The following is a 22184-nucleotide window of genomic DNA, read 5'->3' as shown; positions in this document are numbered from 1 at the left end:
CCAGAAAACACGACACGGGACAAGGGTTACTCTGCTTGAACCAGGGTGCCATCTCAGAAACGCAGAGCAAATGTGGCCAACATGTCTGGTTTTCTGAGGCCAAAGACGTGGATTTGTATATAAAATCTCCTGCTTTTTAAATGTTGGCAACCAATTCTTTTGAGCATGGAAAGTGTAGAGGTCAAGCAGTATGCCTCATACCAGGGCGGGACGGGGCCCCTAGGACAGTCTCGCAAGCTCAGCTCAAGCTGTTTGTGCTTGTTCTATTCTCCCCTTGAAGTGTGCCACAGACACAGAAAAACAGAGATTTTTCTGTTTCAAAAGTGAAACTGGTCTGGGAGAATGTACTGGAAGCCCAGTACATTCTCTTAGTTACTTAAACAGTCCACTTGAGTCATTCATCTATGCCCTGCTCCCTTACCCTAAAACTTCGAGGGATGGCAGAGATAAATGACCCCACGGTACCACATTCCACCACATCCTAGATTATTGGAGGTGAGGAGCAGAGAGGCCACTGTGTCACCTGACACATGACTTGTCAGGGGAGTGCCCTGGATCCATGTCTGTGTTCAAGATACCCACACCATACTGCCTCCTTGAAAGAGCTTCCTAGGGAATGTACGTAGCAAGCATCACACCCTTCCTGGTTTAATGCCTTAACTTTTTCTTATCTCTGCCCAGAAAATCTCTATTCCTTCACTATTTCCCTTCTTTGAGGCTTTTTGACCAATCTGCCCATAGTAATTAATGTTTTCCTAGCTAACAGCCTGTAGAGCACCAAAGCATCACCAAATCATCCTTTCTTTCTCTTTCTTTTCTTTCTTTTCCTTCTTTCTCTTTCTTTCTTTCTTTCTTTCTTTCTTTCTTTCTTTCTTTTCTTCCTTTCTCTCTCTCTCTCTCTCTTTCTTTCTTTCACCAAGGAGGATTACATGCTCTCAAAATGTCCTCTAAAACGTTTGATTCTTACTTAAAACTGCATCGAAAAAGCAGAACCTAATCTAAATCCCAGACTGGAAAAGTGGTTAAAATCGTGTTTCTTATGCCCAAATCAGTTAAGAGCGTGACTGGCCGCAAGCAAGAGAAAATCTGAGTTATGAGATATTCAAGTTGTTTAATTATCCTACACAACAGTAAGGCTGGAAATGGGTTGTTAGAATTAGTGTAGGGGCTCAAAAACATTAGGATGCTGGGTCAGCATTTTGCGCTCCCTCTTGAACATTCCATCAGGCTGGCTGGACAGCTACAGGAACTGCAGACATCACACGTGTGCTCCAGAATGTCAAGCAGAAAAAAGGGGCAGAGGGAGAAAGGTTCTCTTTAAAAAATAAATAAAGGGGCGCCTGGGTGGCGCAGTCGGTTAAGCGTCCGACTTCAGCCAGGTCACGATCTCACGGTCCGTGAGTTTGAGCCCCGCGTCAGGCTCTGAGCCCCGCGTCAGGCGCTGGGCTGATGGCTCGGAGCCTGGAGCCTGTTTCCGATTCTGTGTCTCCCTCTCTCTCTCTGCCCCTCCCCCGTTCATGCTCTGTCTCTCTCTGTCCCAAAAATAAATAAATAAATAAATAAATAAATAAATAAATAAATAAATAAATAAAATAAATAAATAAAAATATTTTTTTAATGTCTATTTTTAAAAGAGAGAGAGAGAGAGAGTGAGTGAGCAGGGGCAGGGGAGGGGCAGAGAGAGAGGGAAGACACAGAACTCGAAGCGGGCTCCAGACTCCACACTGTCAGCACAGAGCCCAACACGGGGCTCGAACTCACAAACTGTGAGATCATAACCTGAGCCGACATCAAGAGCCAGACGCTTAACCGAGTGAGCCACCAGGTACCCTGAAAGATCCTCTTCTCATCAGATCTAGCCTTTTATTTGGAATCAAAATCCTTTCCATCAGTTTCCAGAAGACTCAACCTTTCCTCTTATTATTAGCTGTAACAGATCCACAGGCAGCCTTAGATGCAAGGGAAGCTGGGAAAAGGAGTATCTGTTGGGGTGGAATGGGATTACCCTGACTGGCTCATATCAGTCATGATTCATCCTCCAATGCTGTCAGAGGAACTTTATCCTATGTGAACAGAATCTGGGATCGATTAGCAGGGAAGAACGATCATATGGTGATTATACAGGCAAGCGTGCCACAAAACTCAATTTACAAAATAAATATCAGTTAATGGTTGGCATGAAATGGCATGTACTCAAGAGTTATGAAGGAATTCAAGAATGAAATTGGCCAAAATACATAACCTACACATATAAATGGCTGCCTGTTCTACTGACTGGTTTGCTGAAAATCCACCCCCCATTCATAAAAAGAACTCCATCTGGAGAAATGGCCAGTAGAGCCTAAAACAAGAGGACCTTAGACACTGAGAACCAAATTGCGTCAGAAACCCTTGAAAGAAGAGGTTACCATCACAATTGTTTACAGTCATTATGGTTAGAGTAAGTTAGCAATTGAGTTAATGATAAGGGTCACTTAGGAGTCACTGGAGGGCAGTTTGGGACAGGATGAGTAAGAGAGGTTAGAGCATGGCAGTTGCTATAAGAAAATGGTAAAGAGAAAATCAATACAGAACTTCGACAATACCATCAAGTGTGTTCATTATGCGAGACTCAAGTGCAAGGAGAGCATGGAGTTGGTGGGCTCCACCCTAGGGCAGAACTGATAAGTACATTTCCCTTAGACTAGATATACTCTGGAGAGCAGGAAGAAAACAGGTCATCAATAAAACACCGAGGAATCATGCCTTTTTTTTTTTTTAAAGATACGAGCACAAGATTCTTGGATCTTGTATGAAAGAGTATCCCAAAGAGAATTTCTTGGAGCCATTCCAAGGAGCCAAATATAGCTACTATGTTATGAAAGACAGTCGGTCATTCTGAACTGGTAACTATGGTTACTGTGAGCTGTTACGATAATCACGGTACCTATGGTAATAGGTTATGGTAATTCTGAACTGTCTATGCAGCAAGACATATAGAAGGGAGTGTGTGTATGTGCAAAAGATTGAATCCACCTGGGAATGACTTTTAGTATCTAACAAAGCTCTTAAAATCACAATTCTACATCTGGGACACCTGGGCTGCCCAGTCAGTTGATTGTCTGACTCTTGATTTCGGCTTAGGATATGATACCAGGGGGCGCCTGGGTGGCTCAGTCGGTTGAGCGTCCGACTTCAGCTCAGGTCACGATCTCACGGACCGTGAGTTCGAGCCCCGCGTCGGGCTCTGGGCTGACAGCTCGGAGCCTGGAGCCTGCTTCCAGTTCTGTGTCTCCCTCTCTCTCTGCCCCTCCCCCATTCATGCTCTGTCTCTCTCTGTCTCAAAAATAAATAAACGTTAAAAATAAATTAAAAAAAAAAAAAAAAAAGGATATGATACCAGGGTCGTGGGAACTAGCCCCGTGTTGGGCTCCACGCTCAGCTTGGATTGTCTCTCTCCCTCTGCCCCTCCCCTCTTCCTGCCCCTCTCTCTCCCTCTCTCTCTCTCATAAAATTTAAAAAATCACAATTCCACATCCATTGATGATCTGTCTAAACTCTTCATCTCCTATTCATTTTTAGTAGGCAGGTTTAAACCTAAATGTTCCCTATTCATGGGAAAACAACATGATTCAAACAAGAGAAAACTCCTATCTGCCTACTTATTAGACAAAAAGAAGTGGGAATTTAAATAAAGAGGAACAGAATTTCTTAGTCATTAATATCATTTTCCCCCTCTTGGTGCTTTTTTAATTTATTGAATGTGCTGTGATGGAATTGAGGAGATAGGGTAAGGTTGGGGGTTCATACATAAAGAGGTATTTAGGGAGCAAAGAGTATTTTTAAAGTGTCTCCGAGTAGACAAGCATAATATGAAGAGCCTGGTTTCTCAAAGATAAGCACCAAACCAGTGCTGTTTGGCATCTTTAAAAATGATGTTGAGGAAAAAGGACATAAGGGTGTCTCACAGATAACACCAAAGAGGTGTGGAGGGAGGAAAGTCAAACTGTTGAAAAAAGATACCAGGGGTTAAGGGGAAGATACAGGAAAATCTTACAAGCCTGTAAGGGGAAAAAAATGAAAAATGAATCTTAATGAAGGGAACAAGGTAACATATTACAACATAAATAATCCAAACTTTCCCTGTAGAATGATATCCATTAAGAAAGGATGGTTTCCTAAGGATACCTGGCCAGTGTTCTGCTAAGAACCAAGGTCAATAAAATGTTGATCATCAAAATTTAAAATTGAAATGGGGCACCAAAGATTACTTTTCCTTTGTATAAACTATAACACTTCATTTCTTAAATGCTATGTTCAATTTTGTCCTTAAGAAGTATTTAATAGAAACGGAGTTCCAGATAAGAGCAGCTAAATGGTTTCCGGGGTGTAGGAGCTGATGTATGAAGACAGAATTCCAAAAAGCTTGAAAACTTTTCATCTGTAAAACTGGGATTCTTCATTTTTGTGCCATGGACACCTTCCACAGTCTAGTGAGCCTGTGAATGTCTTCCTGGGATAATCCTTTTAAACATATAAAATAGAATACACCGTGTTACTTCAGAAACCAATGATGATACTATCTAGCTTTCAAAATATTTTTAAAAACAAATTGGTGATAAAGTAATATAGTAGCATCTTTATCAGCACAGTAAGTAACTAGGTCTGATAGTTGTAATGACTACCATAATTTCCAAGCAGCGATGAACATAAATGATCGTCTCATACCTGCAACGATTATATGGTATGACAATGCCTGTAGTGTCTATTGGTAGGATTTGTAACGGAAGAAAATACTAAATTTCAAGTAGATGCTTGTGAGAACAAAAGTGCGATTTTTCCCATCCAAGTTCATGAACGCGCTGGATTTCTTCCTCAGGTCCCTTAGGGGTTTGGGAACCCAAAACTAAGTAACCTTGCCATGACAGCAAGGGCTGAGAAAGAATGTGGCCAATGCTGATCATGTCATGAATGATGTAGATGAAGCAAACTTTGTTTCACAGGGCCCCAAACACGAAGATAGGTGGCCAGGAAAGAATAAGAAACATGAGTGAATTCAGGACCCAAAAAAGGCAATTTTAGCAATAAGCCTGAGACACTGGGTGTTGTATGGAAGTAATGAACCACTAAATTCTACTCCTGAAACTAATATTACACTGTAACATTAAACTAACTGGAGTTTGAATAAAAACTGGAAACAAACAAAAAACAAACAATAAGCCTTAGAAAGATATGAACCTCATTATTTTGGTAGATTGTAATGACTGGAAATACAGTAAGATTCAAAAAGAGTTTGGACATCATATGTTTTCACCCATGTGTAGAACTTGAGAAAGTTAACAGAAGACCATGGGGGAGGGGAAGAAGAAAAAATAGTTACAGAGAAGGACAGAGGCAAACCAAAAGAGACTCTTAAATACACAGAACAGACTGAGAGTTGATGGGAGGGGAGCAAGGGAGAGGGAAAAACGGGTGATGGGCATTGAGGAGGGCACTTGCTGGGATGAGCACTGGGTGTTGTATGTAAGCGATGAATCATGGGAATCTACCCCCAAAACCAAGAGCACACTTTACACACTGTATGTTAGCCAATTTGACAATAAATTATATTAAAAAGAAAAAGAGTTTAGACAAAGTTGTCCATTTTAGCCATAAAAAAACTCAAAGAGGAGAAGACTGAAGGCACTTAACCTTCAAGATTTACATTAGGAAAGATGATGAGAGAGGCACCTGGGTGGCTCAGTAGGTTAAGCGTCCGACTTCAGCTCAGGTCATGATCTCATGGTTCGTGGGTTCAAGCCCCATGTCAGGATGTGTGCTGACAGCTCGGAGCCTGGAGCCTGCTTCGGATTCTGTCTCCCTTGCTCTCTGCCCCTCCCCCACTCGTGTTCTGTCTCCTCTGTCTCTCAAAAAATGAATAAACATTAACAAAAAAATTTAACAAAAAAGGGAAGATGAGAAGAACCTTCAAAGACATCATGTGTAGTACAAGATAAAGTTGGGGGTCGGTGGGTCTGAATCAGTATCACTCACAGTACTTCTCACCTTCTTTAGGAATCCACTCTTGTTCTGATTCAATTTTTTTCTCTGCTCACAATGAAAACAAACTGCAACATAATCCACAATAACTGTGTATGTGTATTTCACCACAGACCCTAGCTTCAGGTAGGTACTAAGGTACCTAAGCTTCAGGTACTAAGCATAAGCCACAAAATCTCATATCTGCAATGAAGTGGACAGAGACTGAATGCAGCCTGGACTCAGAGGCAGGGTCCTCCCGACAGCCTTTGTTCTAATAGAAACTTAAACCTGTATGGAATGCCTATCCAGGCTTACCTGGTTCTACCTTGCCCTTTCCACCCAGCACATACCCATCCTACCCCACTCAGGAATTAAAAGGTCCTGAAATTGTTATTATATTTCCTCTCCCTCTTTAATAGAGAACCAACGATCTTCATCTGTTCTGGATCTCTCTCAATTCGTGTCAGATGCAAAACTGACAATGAAATTGGCAGGGGTCCCTGGGGCCCCAGGGCCTCTCTGAGACTCATGGCAGGAGAAAAGCGTTGTCTGGTCATGGCTGTTTTTATCCTCAGATTTTCCACCCTCTGACTCCCTTTATTTCCTGAGTTAGTCACCAAGTCTGAACAGCAGCCAAAGCCCTGACAATATTAGCAAGAACATTTGATTCCTTCAATAAAACTGGAGATGGCCCTGAAAAATGATCAGTATTCACCTGGCTCTCCCTCTGCCTTCCCTAGGGGACAGTCCTTCATCCCTTCTACCCTTTTCATCATGGCAACAGAGAGTCTGCCAGAAGGCAGTGGTTTACCCAGGCAGGCTGCCTTTAGCGAATATTTTTCATTAACACAAACAACTTTGTTTCTTCTAAGCAAAACAACAACAAAAAAAATTAAAAATCAAAGGGTAAAAAGATTAATCTTAAGTGGACAGCAGCTAGAATCTCTTAAGCCTGTAAAGATATTCCAGATCAGTTCACATAAAGGGTTGGGAAGAAAGAGCACCTGGAGCCCCGCAAAGGTGACAGACAAGGGAGAAGCTCAGAGAAATGCCTCAGAAGGAGATGGTACAAAGGGCACTGGCTCAGGAATAAGTAAAGGACGGAAACAGGTAAGTAATTTACTAATAAATAAAGGAGAGAGCAGGGCAGAAAGATGGGTTGGCCACGGTAAGTCTCTCAAGGCTTAAAAGGATTTGCTTTGGGAGGTTAATAATAGAGGGGAGTGGGTGCATAGGGAGGAAGGAGCCACCAAAGAACACAAGGAGCCTCCACCAAATGAAAACTTCTCTCCTGAGCAGGTGTGCACGTACCTACGCGTGTGCTCGTGCGCACTGTCACACACATACGCTCTAACTCCTAAACTTCCCATTTTCCCGACTAAACTGGGACTAGTAGGCTGCTTCATTATTTTGTCAGAACTGTGGTCAGACCGACAGTGAGGTTCAAGGGTTGTGGCAGGAGGCGGAAGAGGTCTTCCTGTGTATGACACTCACCACAGCACCAAGAACCTTCCCAATGAATGCAGCATGTTCCCCTGAGGTCATACGTCCCTTAATGTTTTGTGAGGATAGCTTATTCTACAACAACTAAACAAAAAATGACAGAATCTGGAAGGCTATATAGTAAGCTCAAAGTAGAACGTATACTAATACCCAAAGCATATATGTTGCTACTGCCTACCGGAGTCTTTATAAGTCACAGACCCCACACTGTGGAGCAAGGCAGTGGTGGGGACGAAGACCATAGACTCCTTGAAGCCTACCAGAAAGATGAGTGCTAGTTTTCTGTTTTGTGAATAATTAGATGCCCACATTTCACTTTCTTTTGATCCTCCCGGCCCTATGAGCTAGAGAGGGTAGGTTCATTCCTCTTTAGCTAATAAGGAAACCAAGACTTCAAAGAAGGAATGAGATTTCCTCAAGGTCAACTGGCTATTAAGTGGCAAAGCAACATCTGGCATCAAGTCTAATGATGAATACATGATACTCTGCTGCCTGTCCATCAGTATAATTAAAATATACTTAATGTTTTCCGCTTCTTTCCGGTTTGATTTCGTTCATTCCATTAATATTTAGTAAGCGCTACTTTCTGGACAAAGTTGAAAAGAAACTGTCTTACAAGAGGTCTCAGAAAATCAACACAACAATAATGAGACTATAATGATGCGGCGGGATTGGAACAGGAGAGGAACGACAGGGCTCACACGTGAGGTAGAAATAAAAGTCTGAAGTCATTATAAATGGCAGCAATGGCGTGTGTTTGGAGTTTCATACACAACTTCTAAATAATGTAGGTGTCTGCTTGAGAATAACCTGCCCTCAAAGAAAGCTCAGAACTTTAGGCAGACCAACGGCAGAGGGGTGGTTCTTGTCAACAGGAACAGTGTGTGTAAGGGAAAAGATTTGAGAAAGACTGGTATATTCAAGGAACTATCAGTGTATTCAAGAACTATCAGTGGAGGCCAATTTTGTTCAAGAAAAAAAATGTGAGGATGAGCCTGGAGAGACGGTAGGTGATGGGAAGCCTACTCAAAAAGGGTCTTGCATGGTGCAGAAAGATGTTTAGCTGTGAGCCTTTAGGCTGAGGGGATCCAGGGAGGCATCTTCACAGGGCAGTGACGTGACCAAATGTGCTTGTTGGAGAACATCCTGGCAGCAGTATGGACTTAACCAGCAGCCTGGCAGAGAAGGAGAAATTGAGGCAGGTGGACTAACAAGAAGACTGTGTTGTAGTCATGGCAACAGATGAAGGGGACTCAACCGAGGTAGTAGGGATGCCTCCAGGAAGCATTTAAAAGTGAAATCTAGGGGTGCCTGGGTGGCTCAGTCAGTTGAGTGTCCCACTCTTGATTTTGGTTCAGGTCATGATCTCACGAGTCATGAGACTGAGCCCCATATCCGGGTCTGCACTAACAGTGTGGAACCTGCTTGGAATTCTCTCTTCCTTTGTCCCTCCCCCACTCACATACACACTTTCTAAATAAATAAATATTTTTTAAAATCTTTAAAAAATAAATAAAAGTAAAATGCACAGAGTTTTGTGTTTGAACGTAGGAATGAAGGAGAGCAAGCCACCCAAAACAATGCAAAATACTTTGAAAACAACCTTGAATGCCTGAAAACAGAGACTGTGTCCCATTCATCTTTGGCTGTCTCCTTTCTCATATTGACCTGGGCACATTTGGGGTGCTCAACAAACTTCTGTGAAATGGCGGTGTTCTCTAATCGTTATATGCCTCTGCAGAGGCACTTTGAAGGTGGGAACCATCAGCTGAATCTTTGTTTCCTATCTCTGAGGACACCTGCCTCAGAGACCTAAAGCCAAGAGGTGTTTAGAAAGGTCATACAATTAGGAAAATTCTCCAGATTAAAAAACAACAACAACAAAACAGAACAAAACAACATGAGACGTAAAAGCAAAGCAGACTTCTAGACTGAAGTGAAAGAGTGAGATAATGCTGGACTTTGGGCAAATTATTTGCAAAAATGGCCACACTCATTCTATTTTCCTCCCTGAATCCACATTCATTTAAAATGTGATTTTGTGCATGATATAATATCAACGTACAGAAATCAGTTGCATTTCTATACACGAATAATGAAGTAAAAGAAAGAGAAATCAAGAAATCGATCCCATTCACAACTGCACCAAGAACCATAAAATATCTAGGAATAAGCCTAACCAAAGAGGTAAAAGATCTGTATGCTGCAAACTACAGAGCACTTATGAAAGAAATTGAAGAAGTCATAAAGAAATGGATAAACATCCCATGCCCATGGATTGGAAGAACAAATATTGTTAAAATGTCCATACTACCCAAATCAATTTACAAATTCAATGTAGTCCCAATCAAAATTACAGTGGCATTCTTCTCAGAGCTAGAACAAACAATTCTAAAATTTGTATGGAACCACAAAAGAACACGAATAGCCAAAACTATGTTGAAAAAGAAAACCAAAGCAGGAGGCATCACAATCCCAGACTTTAGCCTCTACTACAAAGCTGTAATCATCAAGACAGCATGGTATTGGCACAGAAACAGACACATAGACCAATGGAATAGAATAGAGAACACAGAATCGGACCCACAAATGTATGGCCAACTAATCTTTGACAAAGCAGGAAAGAGTATCCATTGGAAAAAAGACAGTCTCTTTAACAAATGGTGCTGGGAGAAGTGGACAGCAACATGCAGAAGAATGAATGGACCACTTTCTTACACCGTACACAAAAATAAACTCAAAATGGATTAAAGACCTAAATGTGAGACAGGAAACGATCAAAATCCTAGAGGAGAAAGCAGGCAAAAACCTCTTTGACCTCGGCTACAGCAACTTCTTACTCATTATGTCTCCGAAGGCAAGGGAAGTAAAAGCAAAAATGAACTATGGGAACCTCATCAAGATAAAAAGCTTCTGCACAGCAAAGGAAACAATCAGCAAAACTAAAAGGCAACTGATGGAAGGGGAGAAGATACTTGCAAATGACATATAGGAGAAAGAGTTAGTATCCAAAATCTATAAAGAACTTACCAAACTCAACACCTAAAAACCAAATAATCCAGTGAAGAAATGAATAAGACATGAATAGCCACTTCTCCAAAGACATCCAGATGGCCAACACACATGAAAAGATGCTCAACATCACTCATCATCAGGGAAATACAAATCAAAACCACATTGAGATACCACCTCACACTGTGGGTCAGAGTGGATAAAATTAACAACCCAGGAAACAACATATGTTGGCGAGGATGTGGGGAAATGGGAACCCTCTTGCACTGTTAGTGTGAATGCAAACTGGTGCAGACGCTCTGGAAAACAGTGTGGAGGTTCCCAAGAAATTAAAAATAGAATTACCCTACGACCCAGCAATAGCACTACTAGGAATTTATCCAAAGGATACAGGAGTGCTGATTCATAGGGGCACATGTACTCCAATATTTATAGCAGTGCTATCAACAATAGCCAAATTATGGAAAAAGCCCAAGTGTCCATCAACTGATGAATGGATAAAGAAGATGTGGTTTATATATACAATGGAATACTACTTGGCGATGAAAAAGAATGAAATCTGGCCATTTGCAACAACGTGGATGGAACTGGAGGGTATTATGCTGAGTGAAATAAGTCAGTCAGAGAAAGACAGATATCATATGTTTTCACCCATATGTGGAATTTGAGAAACTTAATAGAAGACCATGGGGGAAGCGATGGGGGAAAAATAGTTTCAAACAGAGAGGGAGGCGAACCATAAGAGACTCTTAAATACAAAGAACAAACTGAAGGTTGATGGGGGGTAGGGAAAAATGAGAGATGGGCACTGAGGAGGGCACTTGTTAGGATTAGCCCTGGGTGTTGTATGTAAGCAATGAATGATGGCAACCTACTCCCAAAGCCAAGAGCATACTGTTTACACTCTATGTTAGCTAACTCGACAACAAATTATATTTAAAAATTAATTAATTGATTGATCGATTAAATTAAATGTGACTTTGAAAACCTTCCTGTCAAGGGGTGGAATTTGTTTCCCCACCCCTGCAATCTAGGCTGAGCTCATGGATTACTCTGAGCAACAGAATGCAGCAAAAGTGACCTTGTACTTGCACATGGGTGCCTTGAACACTGCTGCTCTCTCAGGACCCTGCCAAGCTGCCATGTGAACAAGCCTGTGGGAGAATGAGAAACCCCACAGGACAGAGACCAGCTATTCCAGTGGAGGCCATGTGGGATTAGTCAGCCCTCAGCCAACCTCAGCTGACAGCAGATGCCAGGAGTGAGCTCCTGAAGATGAGAAGAAAACTGACCAGCTGAGCCCAGCCCACACTGCCAACTCAGAAAGTCTGGAGTTAAATAATTTTTGTTTTAAGCCACTAGGGTTTTGCTACATTTACAAAAGCTATGGCTAGACTCATCTTTTTTTTTTTTTTTTTTTTTTTTTTTTTTTTTATTTTGAGAGAGAAAGAGAGTGCTAGCAGAGGGAAGGGGCAGAGAGGGGGAGATAGAATCCCAAGCAGGCTCTAAACTGTCAGTATGGAGCCCCGCACAGGGCTTGAACTCACGAACCTTGAGTTCATGACCTGGGCTGAGGTCAAGAGTTGGACACTTAACCGACTGAGCCACCCAGGCACCCCTAGGCTAATCTTTGTAAAAGCAATATGGAAGACACTCTTCCTTGGCTTTTAGCTTTGAAGGAAACTGGTGCTCCAACCACTCTGGAGACCAGTTCCAGAGATACAGAACTTTGGTCACTGCACTGCTAACACCACTTCATCTATGACCCACATGGCGATAAGATTTGCTCAAAATGACGTCAGTGTATACTCGGATCGAATGTTGCAGGACTTCCCAGGAATGGTCTCATACCTGGAAGTAGAGGAAATTCTTTGAGGGATGGGCAAGTCCCCTAAAGTTTTCAAGCACTATAAAACCTTCAGGGAAGTATGTATTTATGGGTGTATCAGAAAAATAAAACCCATGTAAAAAGTATGTATGGATATTTTACGTACTCCTTGTCTGAAATATTTCATAATTTAAAATAAAAATTTTTAACCAGGTAAAAATATATTACATTTTCTTACTTTAATAACCCTTTTATTCTCTCCTTTAGGTTGTTTCCAGGGATCCTATATTAATATTGCTTGTGTAATTACTGGTTGTGTGTAATTGTTGTGTAATTACTGGTTTCCCTATGTCTTTTTTTTTTTTTTAAACTGTGGTATGTTAAAGGTGGGGACTATGTCTTATTCATCTCTGTATCTTCAAGCCCAATACAGTGCCAGGTACACATTATGGGTGGGTATGTAGATCGATGGGTAGGTAGCTGGGTAGATGGGTGGGTAAGTGAAGGGATGGGTCAAATGGATGGATGGATGGATGGATGGGTGGGCGGATGGGTAGATGGGTGGGTAAATGGATGGGTGGGTGGGTGGACGGGTGGAGACGTGGGTGGCTGGGTAGAATAATTCTTCCTCAAGGATCTGGGAATATTGGGAACTCAATACATGCTGACTGGGCCACCAACAAGGCTTCCTACCATATTCTTCCCCACCATCAACACTCCCATACTCTTAGCCTGCTATGTTTTCCTTTCTTCCAAAGCAATGTACACTTTTGGACACAGCAGATAAGTCACCTCCCTGTTTTGTTTACTGCCTATCTGCCATCACCAGAACGTAAACTCCATGAGGCAGAATCTTTGTCTGCTTTGCTCACTGTCATAACCCAAGTACCACAGACAGTGCCTGGAACACAGCAAGAGCTCAAAACATACATATTGAATGTCTGAATGTGACCTTGTCCATCTCAATTTTTTTGGAGCCTGACCAATGTGTGTCTGTATCCCTTTCCTGTTTGTCTAGCTTCTCCTGTGAGGTATCTGCTTTTAAGATGATCCACCAGTTACTTGTTCTACCCGCAGATACAGGTTGACCAAAAAGAAATTGAAACAGTCCCCTTGAGTAATATACATTTAAAAATATGCAATGTTTTGAGGTGCCTGGGTGGCTCAGTCAGTTAAATGTCTGACTCTTGATCTCCATTGAGGTCATGACCTCATGGTTTGTGGGAATGAGCCCCACATCAGGCTCTGCATTGGCAGCACATAGCCTGCTTGAGATTCTCTCTCTCTTTCTCTCTTTGCCCCCCCCAAATAAATAAACTTTAAAAAACTTTAAAAATATGTAATGTTTTTTGGCAATCTAAAAATCTGAGCAAGGTGGATCCAGAGAAAGTATACATCAGAAATAGAATACTTAAGGGCGCCTGGGTGGCTCAGTCGTTAAGCATCTGACTTCAGCTCAGGTCATGATCTCATGATTTGTGACTATGAGTCCCACTTGATGTGAGCTCAAGTCCCACTTCGGGTAAAACATGAACCCAGCTTCTCTCTCTCTCTCCCTCTGCCCCTCCTGAAATTCATGCTCTCTTTCTATCCCTTGTTTACTTGTCCCCTCTCTGTCTCTCAAAAAGAAAGAAAGAAAGAAAGAAAGAAAGAAAGAAAGAAAGAAAGAAAGAAAGAAAGAAAAGAAAAGAAATAGAATACTTAAAAATATAGAACATTTCTGGGGCGCCTGGGTGGCTCAGTTGGTTGAGCGTCTGACTTCGGCTCAGGTCATGATCTCACAGTTCGTGGGTTCGAGCCCCACTTTGGGCTCTGTGCTGACACCTTGCTAGGAGCCTGGAGCCTGCTTCGGATTCTGTGTCTCCTTCTCTCTCTGCCCCACCCTGGCTCATGCTTTGTCTCACTCTCTTTCTCAAAAATAAATAAATGTAAAAAAGAAAAAAGTTTAAAAAAAATATAGAACATTTCTGGTTTATAAATAAAAGCTACATTATTATCTATGAATCAATAACAACATCAATTAAGTATGAAATAAAGTGAAGAAGAGTCTGATGGAAAAACTACAAAGTGTTTTCAAACTATAGTAAAACCTTGGTTTGCGAGTATAATTCATTCCAGAAACATGCTTGTAATCCAAAACACTTGTATATCAAAGCGAAGATCCCCGTAAGAAATAATGGAAACTCAGATGATTTGTTCCACAACCCAAAAATATTCATATAAAAGGGATTACAACACTGTAATTTAATACAAAATAACAAAGAAAATACAAAATATAAAGAAAAATAAATTAACCTGCACTTACCTTTGAAAACGTTCGTGGCTGGGTGAGAGAGACAAGAGAGAGGAGGGTTATTATGTAGGACGACTTTCACTATCACTAACGGATGTTGACTACACTACATATTAATAAACTCTTGTCACAGACTGTATTTAAAGTTACTGGCAATAAGGCAGCAGAGGAAAGGGTCTATATCTGCAGGCAGCCTGACCTAGAATGAAGCAAAGCATTCCTAGGCTTACTCTTGTATGGAAAAGCAAAGAACTATCCATAGGTGCTTTGAAGTGACAAAAAATACACCATTGCCAGTTGTGGGTACCTTCCAACATTCTGAAAAAATCACCGATTTCTGCCAAACACCATGGCCTGAGACCAAGCATCTAAGCATGGGAGACGATCACCCACAATCCCACAGTGAGTGAGTGTGAGAGAGAGAGAGAGAGAGAGAGAGAAGAACCATTGGCTCAGTCGTGGTCATGTGACATTCAGCGTCACGTACTACTTGTATTGCAAGACATCGCTCGTTTATCAAGTTAAAGTGAAATGTTGGCTCGTCTTGCGGAACACTCACAAAACAAGCTACTCTCAATCCAAGGTTTTGCCATATTATTTGTGGGCCTGTTTCCTTTGCCTGAGTGTCAATCATGTGGGAACGCACCATGGTTCGTCAGTCAACGCTACATGCCCCTGGTACCTTGTCATGAACTCTACCTGTCACTCTTAATGGGATTCTGATAGGTTCTTTGGTGGCAATTCTGCTGACTCATGCCCTGATGGCTTTGTAACCTAGTTAAGGGTTCATTAGCTTAACTAGGCTAAAGCTATTCTCTTTCAGAGAAAATCAGCCTCCCGCCCAGGGTAAGACACATTATCTGAAATTGTTCCTTTTCTTCACAGATCCATTTCAAACTCTCCTATTCTGATTTCTTTGTAACCTAGTTAAGGTTTCATTAGCTTAACTAGGCTGAAGATATTCTTGTCAGTTAAAATTTGCTTTCAGCCTGAAATTATCCACACTCTTTCTGGAATGGCTGCATTTTTCCCACAGTCTAAATTAGATTAATTTCAGGCTTCTCCCTCTCTAAATTACAATTTGCCAAGATGGCCCAGAGATGGTCTCTCTCTTCCAGAAACCTGTCTTTCTTCTAATACTTGACTCCCCCAGTCAGCATGGCATTCCCTTCACAGCCTCCTCACTGCCCTGCCTGCCCGCGGAAAAGCCCAGCACTCCAGAGAACCACGCGCACACGCCTCCATGATGGACATGTGAAATGCAATATACAGAACATGACCTAACTTCTTCAGATGTGATTTTAGAACACCTTCACACAATCTGGGCTTTATTGCAGAAGAAGCTTTGATTCGCTGATTTGGTGACCTTATTTTTATAGTAAAACAACTGTAAAATTTGGAAACAAAAAAATAAAACAACCCACTATAGCAGAAACCAGAACTTTAGCTAGGACAAAAATAAAATGCAATTAAAACAAAACAAAACAAAAAGACCCAGCTAATAAAAGAAAAAAAAAAAAAAAACCTCAGGAGGAAGCAAAAGAATATGGAGTTCGTTGCTAAATGTGGCTAGATCTGTTTAAATCTTTTTCGCCTCCAAGCCTCCAACTAATATGAATACTGTTTTTAAAAGTTCTGTGGTAATTAGATGCAGCCCTTTGGAAATTAAATTTCAAAAGGTTTTATGACCGAGGCTGTTTGTGAAATCATCTTTCCTATGTAACTACTGCGACAAAGCAAAATTGTCAGGCTAGTCTGTCTTGGGTTGCATTCATTATCACACATTCTGCTGCTAGCAGGGGTGATGGAGTAGGAGGAGGGCAGTCGGGAAGGGGGGTGAGGAGAGGAGAGAGAGAGAAGGGGAGAACCTGGCACCAAGACTCCATGCAGACAGCGCTGGGGTGGCGGGTGGTGAGCCAGCCGGGAGCCATGAACCCGCTGCTCCCAGAAGCACCTTGTTACCATGGCTCTCAGACAGGAGCCTCCTGCTGCATGGGGCACGATGCTGGGCCTTACTGTTAAGTACTTTAGCACGCTGTGGCTCCTCAACACAAACCAACCGTGTCATCTGATCCGCAGCTAACCAACAGTGGTCTCTTCCCTCGATGAGGGGACACCAGGCCTGTGGGGTATCCTAAGAGACTGCCTGCTACTCTCCAACAGAGCACAGCCCAAAGGGATTTCCGAGGGAAGAGATGTCATCTTGAACTCTACTTTCAGGATGTACACACCGTATAGGATTCTCCCCCATACTGTATGTTTCACAAGAAACATACATAGGACCCAGTCTAGAAGATTCCTTATGGGGCAGGAGACACCTCTCTTTTTTTTTTTTTATTATTTTTTTTAACGTTTATTTATTTTTGAGACAGAGAGAGACAGAGCATGAACGGGGGAGGGGCAGAGAGAGAGGGAGACACAGAATCCGAAACAGGCTCCAGGCTCTGAGCAGTCAGCACAGAGCCCAACGCGGGGCTCGAACTCAAGGACTGTGAGATCGTGACCTGAGCTGAAGTCGGCCGCTTAACCGACTGAGCCACCCAAGCGCCCCAACACCTCTCTTTTCTGAGCAATTTACTTTGTAATAGAAATGTACCTCCTAATAGAAAAAAAAATGTTAATTCCGTGTGTGTGTGTGTGTGTGTGTGTGTGTGTGTGTGTGTGTGTGTCTACACATGCATACACAGAGAAACCCAAAGTCTCTGTTTGGTCTGGCTGGAGTGAGGATAGGAAAGAAATACAGATAACGACACATTTTTCCTCCTCATAAGGTGCTAAAAAACCAGTACCTGTACACAAAACTGTCCATGAGTCAAGCCCTGGAGGTGGCTAAAATACTGTCCTAAAAGGGATCGATCTTTCAGATGACATTTTAGATATAGCTTACATATCTAAAATGAAGAGTTGAGATATAATTTATATATCTAAAATAAAGAAAGGAGACAGTATGGGATATTACCAGGGGTTGATACACCTCATCCAAGAACTGAAAAGGATAGCAAATTGTACCTAGGTCTTTATTTTTTTGTACGTCTCTGTTCGATTTTCTACAGCATCATTTACTGTTTTCCCTATCATCGATTTTGGCCAAAAACTACTTTCAACTAAAATAAAAGAATAAAAAGTTTGGAGGTAAGATCTGGACCACATGCCAGAAAACAAAGGCGATTTCTTACAGGCTACCAAATTGGAGGTCTCTTCTGTAAAGCTTAAAAATTCCCATCTAGGGGCGCCTGGGTGGCTCAGTCATTTAAGTGGCCGACTTCGGCTCAGGTCATGATCTCACGGTCCGTGAGTTCGAGCCCCACGTTGGGCTCTGTGCTGACAGCTCAGAGCCTGGAGCCTGTTTCGGATTCTGTGTCTCCCTCTCTCTGACCCTCCCCTGTTCATGCTCTGTCTCTCCCTGTCTCAAAAATAAATAAAACGTTAAAAAAAATATTTAAAAAAAATTCCCATCTAATGTTGAAGTGGTGCTGGATACAAAATGATCAGCAAGGATATTTTGAGTAATCATTTATAATTTGATTTAGTAATTATTTAAACCAATCTGTTCTATGTGGTTTTTTTTGGGGGGGGGGGTTGTTTGTTTGTTGCTAAAATAAATACTAATTTCCTGGCCACATCAGACCTCCTTTTGCCTTTTCTATGAAACACTAAATGTTTATACCAAACCCTCACCTCATGAGAATACTGACAAAATCACCTAATAATTGAATATAAAAAGGTAACATGACCCTACTGCACATCCCTCAGTTTATTCTGAGAAAACTCCATCATGTGCTGTAAGAGTGTCACCTTCACTGAAGCTTGGCCAGAAAAGAGACCAAACCCTAAATTAACGCAGACAGAAAAGAAAACAAAATTAAGGTAGAGGGGAATGTCCTGTTTCTCCAGAATCTCTCCAGAAAACCTTTACTACCAATCCCAAGCCACTGCCATTTGGGTTTAAAGATTTTAGCACACGATTATCAACTCCCTCTCTAAATGTATTTGTAAACATGGGGTATTTTGATAAGTAACCGGTTATTAATTCAGGTACCATTAGTAATAAATTTGTGCCACTTTGCCCAGAGTTGCCTTGAAATGTAGCTACCTTCTACCTATAAATAGGAAGAGGGTGGGGAGTAAGGGTCCTAAGCAAAGTGGGAATGTAAGTGAAAGTGTATTTAGGGGCGCCTGGATGCCTCAGTGGTTAAGCATCTGACTTCGGCTTAGGTCAAGATCTTGCGGTTCGTGAGTTTGAGCCCGTTTCGGGCTCTGGGCTGACAGCTCAGAGCCTGAAGCCCACTTCGGATTCAATGTCTCCCTCTCTGTTCCTCCCCCGCTTGCACTCTGCACTCTGTCCCTCTCTCTCTCTCTCTCTCAAAAATAAGTAAACATTTAAAAAATTTAAAAAAATAAATGAAAGTGCATTTGTAACCTTTACTTTAGGACCGAATTCCTTTCCAAGCTCTTCTTCCATAACACATTTGTATGCAATGTGCTAATTATGGCTAGCTTTAATCTCTTCATAAAAGTAGGAGCCTATTTTGTTACTACATTTTGTCAGCCATTAGTTCAAGTTCATTAATCAACTAATGGGTCGTAGACAGAGATGTGGTAGGGCCCTTGTCCATCTCTGTGGCTTTACAACCAAGGCCACGGAGTCTCCGAGTTTGCTGGCTTGCTCCACGCCTCACGGCCAGTTAGCAGCAGTTATGGCTGAAAGCCCGTCTTCTGACTCACAAAGTTCTGAAATCTTTACTCTCTTTGGTGGTTTTCAAACTGATCTGTGGATCTCCAGGGCTCCGAGAGAGTGGGGCACTGGCCCTTTCAGGTCCATTTTTGCTGGTTTTATACTTTGGCCTCCCTACTAAATTCGACTTAAAAATCCATGGCTCAGAGTGCCTGTGTGGCCCAGTGGGTTCAGCGTCCGACTCTTGATTTTGGCTCAGGCCATGATGTCGCAGTTTGTGGGTTCGAGCCCCGAGTCAGGCTCTATGCTGACAACATGGGAGCCTGCTTGGGATTCTGTCTCTCTTGCTCTCACTCTCTGTCCCTCCCCACTCACACATACATACGCAAGTTTGCTCTCTCTCTAATAAGCCATGGGCTTAAAGAAGTTTTAAAATCACATTAAAAAAATTTCTAAGTAAAAATATTTCTAAAATATGTTGGAAACCTATTATAACTTTCCATTCAATAGAAGTTGGATCTGGAGTTGAGGAGGTGAATGACCACAGGACCAGGGTTTCAGAGCTCCAAGCCTAAAAGGCAGAGACACCAGAGGCCAGTGCCTCCAACTCTGTGACCAAAGATAAGCTCCTGAGCCCCACTACCTCTCGGTGTCCTGGCCTGTGGAACAGAACTTCTAAAACTTTAAAGCACTGAAGTCTGAATGAAAAACTCTGTGTTCACAGCCGCTGCCGTCAATATGGTCGTTGTTAGGCAATGTCGGTTATATATTAACACGAGAGAATGAACTTTTAGATCAGCATATGGCAAGGGGCTGATATACTCTGTATTTTCTGGATTTCCAAACCTAACAATTCAAACTGTCTTGTCCTCTGTGGTATGCATTAGCAGTCACTTTGCTCCCAAAGGAGGTTGGGAATCACAGGCCAAGATCATTGACACTCTGGGAGTGTGACGGGGGTCCAGGGGCATGGGCAGACAGTCCCTCAGTTGTCTCTAAAGAATGAGCTGGAGTAGAGGCTTCAGGAAGTTTCCCATCACAGCTGTGGCATATAGCAAGCCTGATTCTGAGCTGGGCAGCTGCAGGAAGGTCATGGCCTGGGCACCAATCTGCCTTTAGAGTCCGTGGCCACAGAGGAGTCTAACAATAGGCCAGTGCCAGATTCAGGGAGTGCCAACCAGACCCCTGTAAGGGGCCATCTGACTTTGGAAATTCACAGTCAGAATCCAAAGACTTGTCTAAGGTCACAGGGGTGTCTGCGTTTATGTCCAATTCAACATACCACATTATTTCTTAACCGTGGCCTTGTGAAATGTGGTGTGAGTTGTTAGTGGGACAGGGATGAACCAGACTCCTTAAGGGGCCTACCTGGTCCAACCATGTGGTTGAAGTGTAGGGCAGCAAGTCTCAACGTGTGGTCCCAGCATCACCTGGGAACCTGTTGGAGATGCACGTCCTCAGGCCTCATCAAGACCTAACCAAACCAGAAACCCTGGGATCGGGCCCAACGATCCCTGTCTTAACGAGCCTTCCAGGTGACTCTCAAGCAGCTAACACTTGAGAACCAGTGGCATAGGATGTGTTTGAAGAGGAGCAGCCAGACGTGAGCAGTGACAAGCCAGACGATGACAGGAAGTGGGCACGGCATCAGGATACGATGGTGTGGATAACAAAAGCCCACGGCGTGGAGAGCCTGCCATGGTGGGCAGAAGAGTCAGTCAAGCTGAGAGAAGCTGGAGCCCGACACAACACAAAATAGGTCAGAGTTTCACACCTTACTGACTTCAGAAACTCACATGGAAAAAACCAGGAATGACGGAGTGGTCCATATGTGAGAAGAGCCTTGTTGAGGGTGGACACCAAACTTGCTCTTCTCTCCATCCAGAAGAAAAGTGTCATCAACTTACTCAAAAGAGCTGTCTTCTCAAGACAGGGGCTAACTTACGAGCTAACTGAGCACCATCCTGGACTCTTGGCCTCCCTGGAGGTCGTCCGGGTTGAAAAGTGCAGCTTTATCTTAAGGATAAAACGAGCATTTGTAAAATGAGCAGATTTCTTAGGCCTACCCCAAGAGATTCTCACTCTGAAGGTCTGAGAAGCGGCTCCATGCAGATGAATTCTTCTGAATGTGCATTTTTAACAAAGGATTCTACCAGTCAGACCTTAGGTGGACCTCAGATGACAGTTTGACAAACACTGGCTAAATGATCCACTCATCCAACAGCAGCAAGGTTGGGAACAATGAACAAAAGATCGATCGTTCCTCTTTTATTTGTCACTTGTTTGTTTTTAGGTTGTATTTTTGATGTAATTCATAGATTTTTACCAGAAGACATTGGAGAAGTTAAGACTGGTTTTCTGAAGTGGCAAAAAGTCCCTGAAATCCCAAAATGTAGGAAACTTCTAGACCAAGGGCAAATGGGGCTGGCAGAAAGGCAGGGGAAAATTCCTGGGACTTCTCAGGACAGGAGCCTTGGAATCATACATATTTTCTCGGTTAAAAAAAGGAAAGCAAGTGATGCATTGGAAACCCAGTCCTCTTTCCCCTATGTCGAGTAACTGAGATGATTAATCACCGAATCGCTACACATGAGAGCTGGCGAGGACCTTGGTGGCCACCCTGCCCACCTCAGCCCTGGCGTGAAGTCACTCCTTGACCTCTAGAGATGAAAACACCCCAATCAGAAGGCCGTCAGTCCACTGGTTAGAAAGGTCTCCCCCCACAATGAGCTGAAATAGTCCTATTTCCTTCCTTAAAGAGAAATGAGAGTTTTGCATGCTACCTTCAGACATATGGGTCGATTCTTTTTCTTTGCAGGAAAGGAAAAGTGAGGCGCAATTACCCCGAGAAACCTTAATTGGATTATGCAGTT

The 22184-nt window shown here is 42.6% G+C and overlaps 1 protein-coding gene and 1 non-coding gene across 3 annotated transcripts in view; one reads left to right on the top strand and one right to left on the bottom strand.

Moving 5' to 3' along the window:
- Window positions 1-22184, bottom strand: part of TMEM178B (transmembrane protein 178B) — a 358780-nt gene that overhangs the window by 110382 nt on the left and 226214 nt on the right. The gene's annotated exons all lie outside the window — the stretch shown is intronic.
- Window positions 14071-14155, top strand: TRNAR-UCG (transfer RNA arginine (anticodon UCG)). The gene has a single exon. It is a non-coding gene; the product is annotated as a tRNA-Arg (tRNA).

Source organism: Panthera pardus, unplaced genomic scaffold (genome assembly GCF_024362965.1).
Source record: "Panthera pardus isolate Hobbes unplaced genomic scaffold, ASM2436296v1 HiC_scaffold_8, whole genome shotgun sequence".
Taxonomy (NCBI): Eukaryota; Metazoa; Chordata; class Mammalia; order Carnivora; family Felidae; genus Panthera; species Panthera pardus.
This window is presented reverse-complemented; position numbering and strand designations above follow the sequence as displayed.